The following is a 13,577-nucleotide window of genomic DNA, read 5'->3' as shown; positions in this document are numbered from 1 at the left end:
TTAGTTCGGGGGAATTAATATCTCCCAAAAAAGTTTTTTTTTTTAGAGGAAAAAAAAAAAAAAAAAAGAAGGAAAACTTACTCTACCACAAAAGCTAGCGGAAGAAGTTTATGATAGGTTATCCCAAGGGTATATTCTAAGCTAGACTGGTCATTCAGCCGCCAGAAGAGGCAATTTGAGTCCTTCAATGACAGAAGGCAATTCTATGGAGTCTTATCCACATGTGAGCACCTGTAGAATTAAAAGGAAAAAAGGGAACTCAAATCTCTTGAGAAGATGAGAGAGTTGAGCTGCATGAGGGCTGTTTCCTGGCCCATAATATAATTCTGATGTGCTTTCCGGTTGGTGGAAGCAGTGTAGTACAGGATGATGCATAACCTCCTGCGGATTAGCCCATCATTATAAGTGCATACTAGATTTCCAATTTGCGTGTGCACAACTGGGTTAAGAGCCACGCGAGCTGGGATAGATTGGCTCAGCTAAGCTATGTTCAGTTCAGAGAAGTATACTAGTGGCAAGGGAAGCGAGGCAGGTGGGAGAGTTATCCCGGTTACTGTTTCTTATTCCACTCTGAACGTGGGTAGGCCTGTCCACAGCTTGTAGGGAGATGAATGATAGAGCAAAGTCAAACATCCTTCGACGATGTTGACATGAGTCGACAAATTGTTGTACATACGCAGCTCAATACATGCCCATTGTGACTCTAAAAGGTGATATGTGTACCGGAATGCGCATCCACACATTCCGTATGCTATGGGTGGTTCAAGCAGCATGTTTAGCACAAATCTATAGAAAAAGCGCCCGTTGTTCCATCCAAAATTGCCTACAAGCTCATCAACCAACACTAGAAAAATCTAGTCTAAAACAAAACTCAATCTAGGGTAGGTCAGATATTTGAAAATTCTATGTGGGAGTCTCATTCACTCTATGTATGTTGCCTTTTTGAAAAAGAAACCACCAATTAGCCTATATGTAATGATCCAAAATGCCATCAAAAAAGCTAATCAAAAGATATTATTTAGATAAGATATTGAATCATTGCAAAGGATATTAGAATGGATCCTGCTCATGGCCCATGTAGACTAAGGAGTACTACATTATATACTCATTTGGGCTGATTATTGGATGATCATAATGTTTATGATTAAATTTATAATACTTGTTGTAGAGGGACGGCATCTTTAGTCGCACATCAGTTATGAATTAAGAAGAAATATGGCTTATATTGATTGGAACCTTTTTTTCCCACATAAGATATCTTTTAAAGAGCAAAACCGTGAGACTCCAAATGGTTAAGATCCACTGAAACCCAAAGATGATCAAAATCAAAGCGAACAATATCTTATATATATAGATGCGGAGCCAATCCAGCCATCCGAACTATCTGACATCTTGACTCTTTAACGCAACAATACTTATGATTGAATTTGAATATATTTGAACCTCTAGCTTAGTGAGGATATCGGAGCTTCAATGAAAGGCATATATGAAAATATGTATAGGCATGCATTTAATCCCATATCATCTATACATTAGATAGATCCTAGATATTTATATAGGATCAAGAAATTCAAAAAAAATATTTTCTTCACTAGTCTTTTACATGAGGTCTTGAGTTCTTGTACTATGTGGTGTTGTTGAAGTGCTTGTTGTTTTATTTGGAATTGCCAATGAAATACTTGTAGCATTGTTTAGGAAGCGATTAGGGCATATTTGGTTGGGGTTTTTTCTTGAACTCGAGAATTGGAATAAGAATTAGTAACTCTCATTCCAATGGTTAGAAGGAGTCATATCTCCATTCTGATATCAAAATTTAATTACTACTCTTTTTAATATTTAAATTTTATTTTGATTTTAGTTATGAACCAAATGTTTCGGAGTACATAGTCATTCCAATTCTCATTTCAATCTATTTTAATTCTAACTTCAATTACAATTTTGACCGCAAACCAAACATGCTGTTAGGTATATGCTTTCTTTCCACATTCCAGCAATACATGCTTTTATGGACTAGAAGAGGTTATAGATATGCCGCGCCCGTCTGATTGATGAATAAGAGATCGGGTGGCTAGGATCTGATCGAGTTAGGGGTATCCTTTGCGCGCACGCCCACGCATCCACCCTGAAAGACGGATGAAAAAAAGAAAGAAAAAAAGAGATGCGGATGGCGCATGCGGAACACTCCACCTAGCGATAGTAGTTGGGAAGGAGGTGGTTTGAAGAGCTGATGAGCCATTAATTTAAGTCCAAACTCTCACCGCCCACTCCGCTCAATCCGGCCCCTCCACGTTATATATATAAATAACGTGGCCGACCTTAGCCGGTCCAGATGCACCACCTAACCTCTTTGCCCTTCCGACAGGCTTTCGGAAATGCACCCAGAGGCTTGGTGCAGGGTCGCAGATTTGACTCCTGCTTAAATATTTGCGCCCACGCATGCCCAAAACACAGCATTATTCTATGCTGCAATCCTGTTTACATTATTGTAATGCGTCACCTGAGACACGGGATTGTGATTTTAGTCATTAGGAAACAACACATGCACGGATCCATGTAAGGGGAGAGAAGCATGTAAAAGATTTTTTTTCAAAAAAAATAAAAAATTAATTGCACTCAATAATTTTATTCTAATGAATTTTATTTTCTTGACAATTCTGACTTGCCACCGCAAGCTGATCTAAGATTTTTTTTTTTTGAAAAAATTCATCTACATAATCCTTGCTCCCTTTAATGCATCTTCATATTAATCATCACATGAGGTATTTATCATAACTCGAGGATTTTTTTTTTTCTTTTTTTTTTATGGATATTTTATGGTGTTGCATCAAGACTCTGAAAAAAGCTAATGTGATGGAGAAGGGACATCGGTCGGATCACCGGGACGCCACAAGAGACTTGCAAAATAAGTCTAATCGCACCAAAAGCAGTGTTCCAGCGAGGGATCCTCCGATGGTTAAATTATTTGAGCACAGTAAGAGAGAGAGTATGGACTAGTGTGGCATTATGTGTGTACAAACCTTTTAAGGTCCCCTTATCATCTTTATATAGAGAGGTGCTAGAGTCTGTTATGCTTGAACCCTCAGATTATCAGGATAGGAGGCCCACCCACTACTCGAGTTATTAGTCGTAGGTGTCTGTCACATGACATGACCACGTTTCGAAAGTTTGTTGGGAGATTCTAACTAACTACCTATGTGACCTAACTAGTTAGTGAACTGAGGATGCCCTGCAGCCGAGGTGCCATCCTGATTAAATCTACTTTACGATGGATCATCAGATCTTGTCCATTGTGGTCGACATGATTCCAACTCGGAGGTCAGAGGGAGCCTGTATCCACATGAAAAAATATTCGTTACAATGGTGATATCACATCAAATTTATAACAAACCAATGAAAGTCTTTATATTTCATCGATTGCCGTATATTTCATCGATTTTTATAGATTATACCCCACACTATCTCCATGTATTTTGACTATTGATTGGCTTGTCGCAACGGTGACATGGTATCACCGTTGCAACGAATATTTTCTTGTATCCGCATTGGTTGTGGAACTTCATCCTTATCATTGATGAGATATCGACTTGGAGGTCGATGGTACTCTGAACCAAGTGTCGGATGGAAGTTGAAGAGATTGCTTCATTCTGGCACTCCATCACGGATTTGATGGTGCTCGTCGTTTAGGTTTACGTTGGAGCTCCAGCCAATTAAAGATATCCAAGAATGAATCTTGAAGACATCCGCTAAGGTGGCATGATCTCATGATATGTAGTTATTTTGATCTAATAGGCTTGCATGTGAGCTTAATTTTTTTGATAATCAAAAACATACTATCGAGTGATTTTTCAAAAGCCAAATTAATTTCCACCAAACGTATGCACAAGAGACCCTGTAGCGTCCAAAGGCCTTTCTAAATTTTCTCACCGCCACGGCCTGCTTGCGGTTGCTCACGTGCGATTCAACAGGATGGCCCATGTGCCTTCTGTTGCTCGAAAAAATTCTTTGTGCACCACAGGCGGTGTAGAATATCCAACTTAGAGCATACCGCCTTATCCAATTGATCCATATAGTCATCACTTTTCAATACACATTTAATATCTGCAGATTATCTTTTTGATTTAAAAATTTCATATGATGAAAATACCTCTGCCCTTTGATTATGATACATTTTCACAAAAATTATGACATCCCTTCAAATAAATTATGACACCTGTATCTTTTAAAAAAAATTACGACATATTATGACATCCTTTCAAAAAAATTATGACACCCCTTCAAAAAAATTGTGACACCTGTCTTCGATTTTTTGTTTAGTACCGGGATGTCATAATTTTTATGAAGAAGTATCATAATTTTTAAGAAGAAGTATCATAATTTTTTTTAAAAAATAGGGGTGTCATAATTTTTTTGAAAGAGTGTCATAATTTTTGTAAAGGGATGTCATAACTAAAGGATAGAGGTATTTTTATCATACAAAATTTTTAAAGAAAAAAAATGATCTACAGATATTAAATGCACGTTAGAAAGTGGTGACTATATGAATCAATCGGATAAGACAGTGTGCTCTACGTCAGATTTGCTACACCACTCATGGTGCACAAAAAATTTCTGCTATTGCCTGTCACGTCCCACCATGTCCATGCGGACGACATGTCACATTGCGTGCGATAAATTGATTCTAAGAGGTCAAAATTTGATGGCACATGTACAATGGAGAGCCAAGGAGTTTATTAATTATAACTGTTACAAGATCATACTACCTCGATTATTATTTTTGGATCTCATCCTTAGATATACTATTCGAATTGGCTGAAGTACCAAAGTGTACTCTAAATGATGAATACCATCTGAATATCCTGATAATGAAATGAACCACTTCATCAGACTTCGTCCTTGGACGTCATACTCGATCACATGTTAAGGACCTCAACATGCTGTCATTGACTTTGCAATCGGCCTAGCATGGATAACTACGATCGACAACTCATCAAGACCTTCATGAGAGTAAGGATGGAATGATTCCGTCGGCATCCATCCGATCCCCCGACTCAGATGCCTACTAACCTCATGGTCGGGATCTCACTGACCACATAAGATGATTTTTCATGACCGACACCGATGATAGTGCATCCAAGCCAAGGCTTTGATTGTGTGCCGACCTCAGATCATCGGCTTATTAAGCCACGTGGGCTGCAATTAGGAATCTTCCAATGGAATGTCAGAATGTGGCCACTATCTATGACTGACAACTTAGTTGGTAGACTACTTATCCTAACAGTCTAACATATCATGATCTGACCTACCGGCTTACATAAAAGCCTACAACTCCATCTTTATAAAAGAGATAATAAGGAGATCCTTGAGGTACACAACATCAGCCAATACTAAGCTCATACTCTCTCTCTTACCATTCTCAAACTTTTGCTTATTTAATTATCAGAGGATCCCTTATCGGAGAACCTTCGATAAGTATAGACTTCTTTTGTAGGTCCTTGTCAGCGTCTCAGTGCTCAGATGTCCTCCATCCTCGGCCACATCTGCTCCTATCGGAATGCTAGTGCAACAAGAACTACCAACATCTTGAGGATATTTCTAATTATTCATAAGCATGTGACTTCTATAATTTTCTTTGTTATAATTATGTAGATGTATATATGGATGCGTATATGTACATGCATGTGTTTTTTTATTTTTTTTGGTAAAGATACATGCATGTGTTTTACAAAGAACCACTGGCATATGATTGTGAACCAACAAATCAACTTTGATTTGATTTCCACTACAGGAATGAAGATAATTGTTTGAAGGTAAACAAAGAAGTCAACAGAAGTGTATGATGCGAGAGAACAAGCAACCCCTCGCACCAATGCGCATCATATACGTGTTTGTCATTCCATCAATTATCTTTCCATTTCTCCTTCCAATGTCTATCAGGTGTTTCTAAAGTCGCGTACCGAACACCATGATGGAAGGCTGATAATTGTGTTCTTTGCAACTTTCATGTGTCTGCGCCAGCTTTAAGCTAAATGCCTTGTTCAAAACCGTATGTTCTCACAACTGTGTGAACCTCGTGGCTGGAGGGTGGTCCTTCTTAGAAGATTCATCAGAGAGGTAGATCAGATTCACCAACAACTCAATTTGAAGTTTGCCACGACTTGCTTAAGGGTAAGGCTGAATAATTGGTGCCGTAATGGTGGGGGTGGAAGAAGTGGATGCCGTGCCTATTCTTTTGAGCAAAAGGTTGCAATGCCATTTTGAAAATATAAAAAATATAATTTATTAAGTTGCGCAAGCGGTAAAACGGAATGATGTGGAATAAATAAAATTCAACTGGAATGATCATTATTGATGCTCGCTGCAGCTTTGGAAGTGCGCAACTTTTAAGTGAATGTCAAATTGCCCAAATTGGTGTGCGTATTGTTGGATTTGTATCTTAAAAATCAATTATTGACTGACATATTATGTATTTTCAGATCCTAAATTTATACTTGTAATATTTTATTATAAATAAAATTTTTTTCTTTTCAATCATGCTTATTTGTCTATGATTTGTCCTAGAAATTAACAAAGATGATTTTGTATATTCTTAAAGAGTTAAGAATTTGAGACATATATTAATTAATAGTTAATTTCTAAATGTTCCAAATCAAGAGATCATCACGGAGGACAGTGATCAATTCATTTGAAATCGGTGCACAGTTCACCTCCCTTGTAGGTAGATGAGTCTTGGGTCTGCAGTGTAGAGACACTGGGGTGAAGGTGCAGGTGGTTGTTAGAGAACAACTTGCACCGAGCATGACCAACACGAGAACCACATGGATATCTACTCACTCGTCAGTGGTCTTCTCGATGCTGCAGTGGTATGAGTGGTCTTTTGACTTACGGTGATATTGGCTATTCGCAGCGAGGCTACTGAGTTTGACTGCACGTTCTCTTGGTCCCTAGCCATTCGAATCCTTGCTGTGTATGTTGGCTTCAGTAGGTTTAGATTCGCTGTTTGGAGTAGGATGCACCTAGATGAAATTTATCGACCTTGGTAGAAAAGGAGAAGTCCTATGTGATTTGCAAGATTGAGTTCAGAAAGTCTTTGGCCAAAGCAAGTATGAATACTGAAAAAGAGTTTCCATGGGATTCACAAATGAACTCGAGTCAAGTCAATCTTATATAAGACTGACGATGGGGTTTGATGAGTTCTCCATGACCTCCGTCAAGTCGGAACTCATGATAGAAGGACTAAATCATACGATAACTGCACCTAGGGGTTCGTATTTTTATTCTACTGAATCGTTACTACATACTGCTAGGTATCACTGGTGATTATGAGATTCATCGGACATCATCTTGATGATCGATGGCTCTTAAAGGGTAGAATTGAAAATGTTCAATCCATCGTAAAGAGTTTCGATGATATTGTGATAGAGATCACAATATATCTCACTATTAGATAGAATGAAATATATGGGATCACACATTAATAGATTTAATCTCGAATTTACCAATTGAGCTTATGAAGTTCTAATTGAGTTAAGATTTATTTGAAACTCTATTGATTTATGAGAATCATGCTAGCACATGGTTAAACCTAATTCTTCTCGGGACTTTGATTTGATCAAGTCCATAGCCTTGAACTAACCTAAATTTATTTGGGTTTAATTGGGCTCTTAATTATAAGTCCGAGAGAATTTAATTAAGTCAAGTAGTTGGCATAATTATCCTAACATTATCTTTCCATATCTCCTAATTATCTCTAAGTATGCATATGGAATAGATAAAAAATGGGTGGCATATTTTTTTTTTTTAAAATTATTGAGCGCCATATCCTAGAGGGGTCCACCCCTCTTATGTGTCATGGTGTGAAGGAGAGAGAGGGTGGGGTCCATGCCCCATCTCTTATGGCTGGAGATTCCTTTGTGGGGCGCCAATGGTGAGATCCCTTTGTGGGGCGCCAAGAGTTGGCATCCCAACCACCTACATGTATTCCATAGATGGCTATATTGTACATGCTTAAAAGGACTGATTAACTATCTTTTGTATCTGATTTTATTTGGTATAAATCATATTTAAAATGTAGATGATACTTATGAGATAAGAATCTATCTTTTTAAGATGACAGAGTTCTAATATGTGTCAGGGCTTATGTCTATTTAAAAGGAGGTCTCTAGAGTTTCTTAGTATTGATTTTTCATCAAGAAAACCTTCTCTCTCTTCATCTCATGCCTCTTCTCTCTCATATTCTTCCTTTTCATGTCCAAAGGTTGGGTGTTCTCTCTTCTACAATCTAGAAGGAGTTTTGGTGACTTAGAAATCAAGGATCGAGGAGAAAAGAAGAAGGTTGTAGATTAAGGAGTTGATCTCTGAGTTAAGATCAAAAGAGTTAATCAAAGTCCTCAAGATCAAGATTTTCTTGAGAAGAGAATCTTCTACGAGAAGAAAAGTTCGAGATTGATCCCGACGGATACCATAGAGGTCGGACATGTGTGCAGCTCCATCTTCTATGAATCCGAGATCATCTGAAGCGATAAATTTCTACCGCGCAAAGATAATGAGATATGATATTATATTTTTTTTTAATTTTAGATTAATTATATATACTTTTTTCTGGGCTTGGATAGTTTAGATCTGGTATCTTGCATGTGGGGTTAAAGAATTTAATCCGATTTATTTTTCGCTGCATGTTTTTAAAATTTTAAAATTTACACATGCTGCCTATTCTATTTTCTATCACGTAAGCCTGTAGTCAAACACAAGTCTTATGAGTCTTCTATTACAGTTAATATACTCAATAAAAGCAAAAAATATGAAGTTTAATGAATGAATATTAGTCCGAGGTTTCAAGTCACTATTCTACCCTGATAGCTTTAGGTTTTGAGGTTAATTTTGTGTAGCAGACGGTCCTATTTGACATAAATTTTTTTGTTTAAATACACACATACATATATTTACATGTATATATACATACATGCATATTTGAAAAATTATATGTCCATGAACTAAAGAAGAGATTTTCTTTCATTCATTCGTGCCGTTGAAAAGTTTATTGGTATTCTGGCGTGGAATCAAAACATACCAATTTTACTTTCTATTGAATTTCTTTTTTTTTTTCGAGAGATTCTATTGAAGTTCATGGACTTCCTGATCGCTCCATTTATTTTCATTGTTAATTAGACTATATCCTATGTTACGGAGGTACCGTGAATACCTTGGATCTGATGTGTTATGTACTGAGAAAGTCTCGGATCCTATGTGTTATCACTAATACCTCAGGCCAGCAAGCTATCTTCGTGGTTGCCGACCCAAATATCAAGTTGAGGTACGTGGAACTGATCTATTTGTATCCAACCTGTGGTGCGGCCTATCTGGCATGTGGGCTCCCTTTGTTGCCTCGGCCCACTGATTGTCCACCTCGAGTGGATAAGCTCGGATGGAACTAACTCCCTATATCTCGTGAGAGCAGATAAGGGTTAGAATATCTCGTCCATAACGCACATAACAACACGTCCAACAATCCGATAACCTTGGAACTGCACGTTCCTATGGTTACTCAACCACATCTTCTATAAATAACTAAAATCCTGATGATCCAGATAAGTAATTCCTCTCAGAGAATCAATTGCTGCTTCTATTATTCTCTGATTTCTGACTTGAGTGATGGAGGATCTTCGTCGGAGCGAAAATCTTCGGTCTGGACTTATTTTGTAGGTCACTCGAATACCACCATACAAGATCCGATCGTCCATCTTCCGACCTCAGTCGAAACAAACAACAACAGATAGAGGAAGAGCATAATCTTTAAATTATGCCACCAAAATGAGTTTCATCTTGTCTCTCCAATGCCACCATCTCTCGTCAGGTGGGGAGTCAGGCTGACAGCCAAGCACAGCCATTGACAATGGAGACTCCTCCACCAACCCAGTAAGTACTGGTTATGACAGATTAGTTCAACCTGCTCTTTCAGCAGGTTCAGAATTTGACTGCCACTGTTCAAGCAGTCCAAACTATCCTTGCACCTCCATCGACGATATCACAGCCTACTCAGACTGCTCCTGCACCTCCTCCAGTGGTGCAACCAATACTCTCGGCAGCACCACTGCACCTCTTGTGGTGGCGCCCCTACCAAATCCAACTTCCCAGCCACCACCACAACCAGAGCAATGGGGTGCTTCCTCAGAGCCTAGAGAGGAGGCAAACCCACCAAAGCCACCTCAGGATCCAGGAACCTGCAAGGCGGTGATTTTTCAGTCTGTGATCAAGGCATGATTCGACCTCTGATCGTCGTTCTCCTCAACACTCGAGGCCTACACCATCTGAGATCTGGCCTCCCTAGGCACTTCAAAGTGTCCCAATTCAAGACCTACGATGGGACTGCCGACCCCATCGATCATTTGGAGACCTTCAAGATAGTGATGCTCCTTCAGAGAGTGATAGATGCCATCCTCTGTCGAGCCTTCTCCACTACTCTCAAGGGGGTCGCTCGACAGTAGTATTCAAGCTTAAAGCCGACCTCCATCCAGTCTTATGAAGAGCTATGCCGATCCTTCATCTATCATTTTGTCAATAGCCGATGATAGTAGAAGCGATCCGACTACCTCCACACCATTAAGCAGAAGGAGGGCAAGTAGATCTGCTTCTTCATTAATCATTTTAATGCGGCAATCCTAGAAGTCCGTGACCTGGACTAGTCGACCGTGATGATCGTAATGACGGACAACCTACTAAAGAATGACCTTAAAAAGTTGTTAATAAAGACTTATTATGTCCTAAAGCTTATCATCTAAATGGTAGATGATTGAAATTAGTATATAAATTATCTAATAATAATAGTTATTTGGCAAGTTCATCATAAAAGTTCTATCTTCCTTAAATGAACTCCTAAATTATGATGAAGTTCTTAGAACCATAATTAATCGATAAAGAAGAATTTATCGGATGGTTCTTAAACTGTTCACGATCAAATGATAAGTTATTAACAAGAATGATAACTTATCAAGTATAGGTCGCTGTATGCCATATGCGTTGGTTGTCCTCGTAATCAAGTGGTGTGGAGACACTGGTATGGCATCCAAGTGAGATGTAGGAGTATATCTGTATTGAACGTGATCAATGTAACACTCTACTATCAAGAGTAGTTAGCTAAGACCAATGGATATAAGTGTCTCTCCGATCTGAGATCTCCATGGTGACTTGCAAGCAACTCACTGTGCTTTGATGTCGGACTGTCTGTATTTTTAATATAGTTTGAAAAGTTTTTAGGTACAGTCAAATATTGTGAAGTTGGTGTATGAGTCAAGATGGGATTGACCTCTCCTGATTAATTCAGAAGAGAATGTCTCACTGTGTTTCAATTTAGCAAAATCTAGGCCTGGTAATCCTCGTGAGGAGTCACAGAATTTGTAAAATTTTGAGACATAATAGAGATGACTTGTATGAGTAATTGACAGCATATTCGAAGTCATCTTAGCATTATTGTCAAAAAGATGAATTATATAGTAACCATGGGTCAGGGTTCTTAAAATGTTGCTTTGCATACATTCGACCTATCTGGATGTCGGAAATTATTGCTAGATATTACTTTGACTGGTACAAAAATTGATTCCTATGCTACAGCTTAGGTTCGAACCTATAGATACACACATAAGAGGTTGTAACCTAATCAATGGTTAATCGATGATTGAGAATCGTTCAAAGGTTAAACAATCAATGTGATTGATGTTTGACCTAATGAAGTGTTGTAGAGGATCATTAGTAATTGGATTACTAATTGGCTTAATCTGATTGAGCAATTGAGCTGAGATCAAGTCTAATTGAATATGATTTAATTAAAATTGATTTAATTTAATTGGATTAATCTAATTAGTTTATTGGATAAGTCAGTTGCAAGAGAGAACAAGTCCCTATTTGACTAGGATTGTATGCACCTAATTCTAATTAAGTTAGGATTTAAATTAAATATAATTTAATTTATTTAATTAGACTCCTAGTTAGACTAGATCATTATTAATTAGATTGTAATTAATTTAAATTGGGTTCAAAGTATTTACCTAATCTAAATAAGAATCCTAGTTAGACTAGGATTCCATCTTCTCTTGCGCTACCTAAGAAAATCAAAGCCCACGACCACTAATTAATTTTAGATAATTTTTTTATAATTTTTACATTAAGGAAAGTAATCTCACACCACTTATTTTAGAGATTTGAATCATATTTAATCTGGTTCAATATGAAAATTAATTTGTTCATTGTGCAAAGTGGTTTAGCCTATTTCTTTTTGAAGAGTCCCTCTTCACAAGGACTCTTCCCTCCTCTCTTGCGCCAACTTTCCCATGTTTATCCTTCTTTTTATTGCCCCTTTTATGGTTATTTTCATGCTATCTATGAAATAAATGAGATAGGGGGCGTCCAAGAGTTGGACCCCCAAGGACTCTTTTTTAGACTAGGTCTTATGACCTAGTTTGCCATATAAAAGGAGGCCGCCCCATATGCCATGATATAGGAGTCAAAAATTTGTGAAAAATTGAAAAAAATACTAGAGGAGAATGAGGAAGACTTGAGAGGTTTGAGGCACCAAAATCCATGGAAGAGAGTGCTCTAACAAGAGATCAAAAGTTGATGTCTTGTAGAGAAGAAAGGTAAGAGAGAAGATTGTCTTCTCTTATTGATTTTCTTTCTTTTTTTTTTCTTTGTTTTTGTTTTTTATGTGATAAAAATATGAGAGAGAAAGAAGGATTACATGGGTGGTTTGAGGTGTCAAAATCTTTGAGAAAATTCTTCAATCAAGAGATCAAAGGTTGATGTCTTGTAAAGAGAAATATAAGAGAGAAGATTGTCTTCTCTTATTATTTTTCTTTCATATTAATATCTCTTTGTTTTATATTTTTTTTTATATGATAAAAAATTTGAAAGAGAAAGAGGGATGGCGTGGTGAATTCATGCTCCAAAGAGTTGGAGCATGGTGATCTTATTTTGGACATAATATGATCATTTCTGATGGAAGAAAAAGAAGAAGAAAAGAAGGTCTTTTCTTAAGGTTTCTTTTAGAACCCTTCTTCTCCATAAATCATGAGATTTTTCTATGAGAAAAATCAGATATCATAAGATCTGAAAATTAAAAAATATTAAGAGAAGAATGTCTTCTCATGTCCTAGTATAGAGATGTTTTCAGGATATCAATTGTTGATGTACTGAAGGAGAAGATCTGTCTTCTCTTAGGATCCTTTTCTATTAAATATTAATTTTGATTTTAGGAAGGTCGAAAGGTTTGACTTTTTCTTATTCTTCTCATATTCTTCAACTCTTAGAATTCCAAGAGATTCAAAAATATTTTTTAGATTAACCATCCGGAGGGATCTGCAAGAAGCTAGTACTTTGAGCGGATCTTCGTTCGACGAACCTCTGATTTTGTTGCAGCCTCGTGTGGATCACCTGTAGAGGTCGAACGTGGGTGCAGCTCCAAAGCAATAAAAAAAATCAACCATGAAGTTTTCGACCCGCATGAAGGTAAGAGATCTGATCTCTTCTTTTATATAGATATGATCTAGGTTTTAGATCTAAAAATATTTTAGATCTAGGGTATTGATTTG

Source organism: Elaeis guineensis, chromosome 3, assembly GCF_000442705.2.
Source record: "Elaeis guineensis isolate ETL-2024a chromosome 3, EG11, whole genome shotgun sequence".
In the NCBI taxonomy this organism is placed as follows: Eukaryota; Viridiplantae; Streptophyta; class Magnoliopsida; order Arecales; family Arecaceae; genus Elaeis; species Elaeis guineensis.
The sequence above is the reverse complement of the archived record's forward strand: the minus strand, read 5'-3'. Positions refer to the sequence as shown.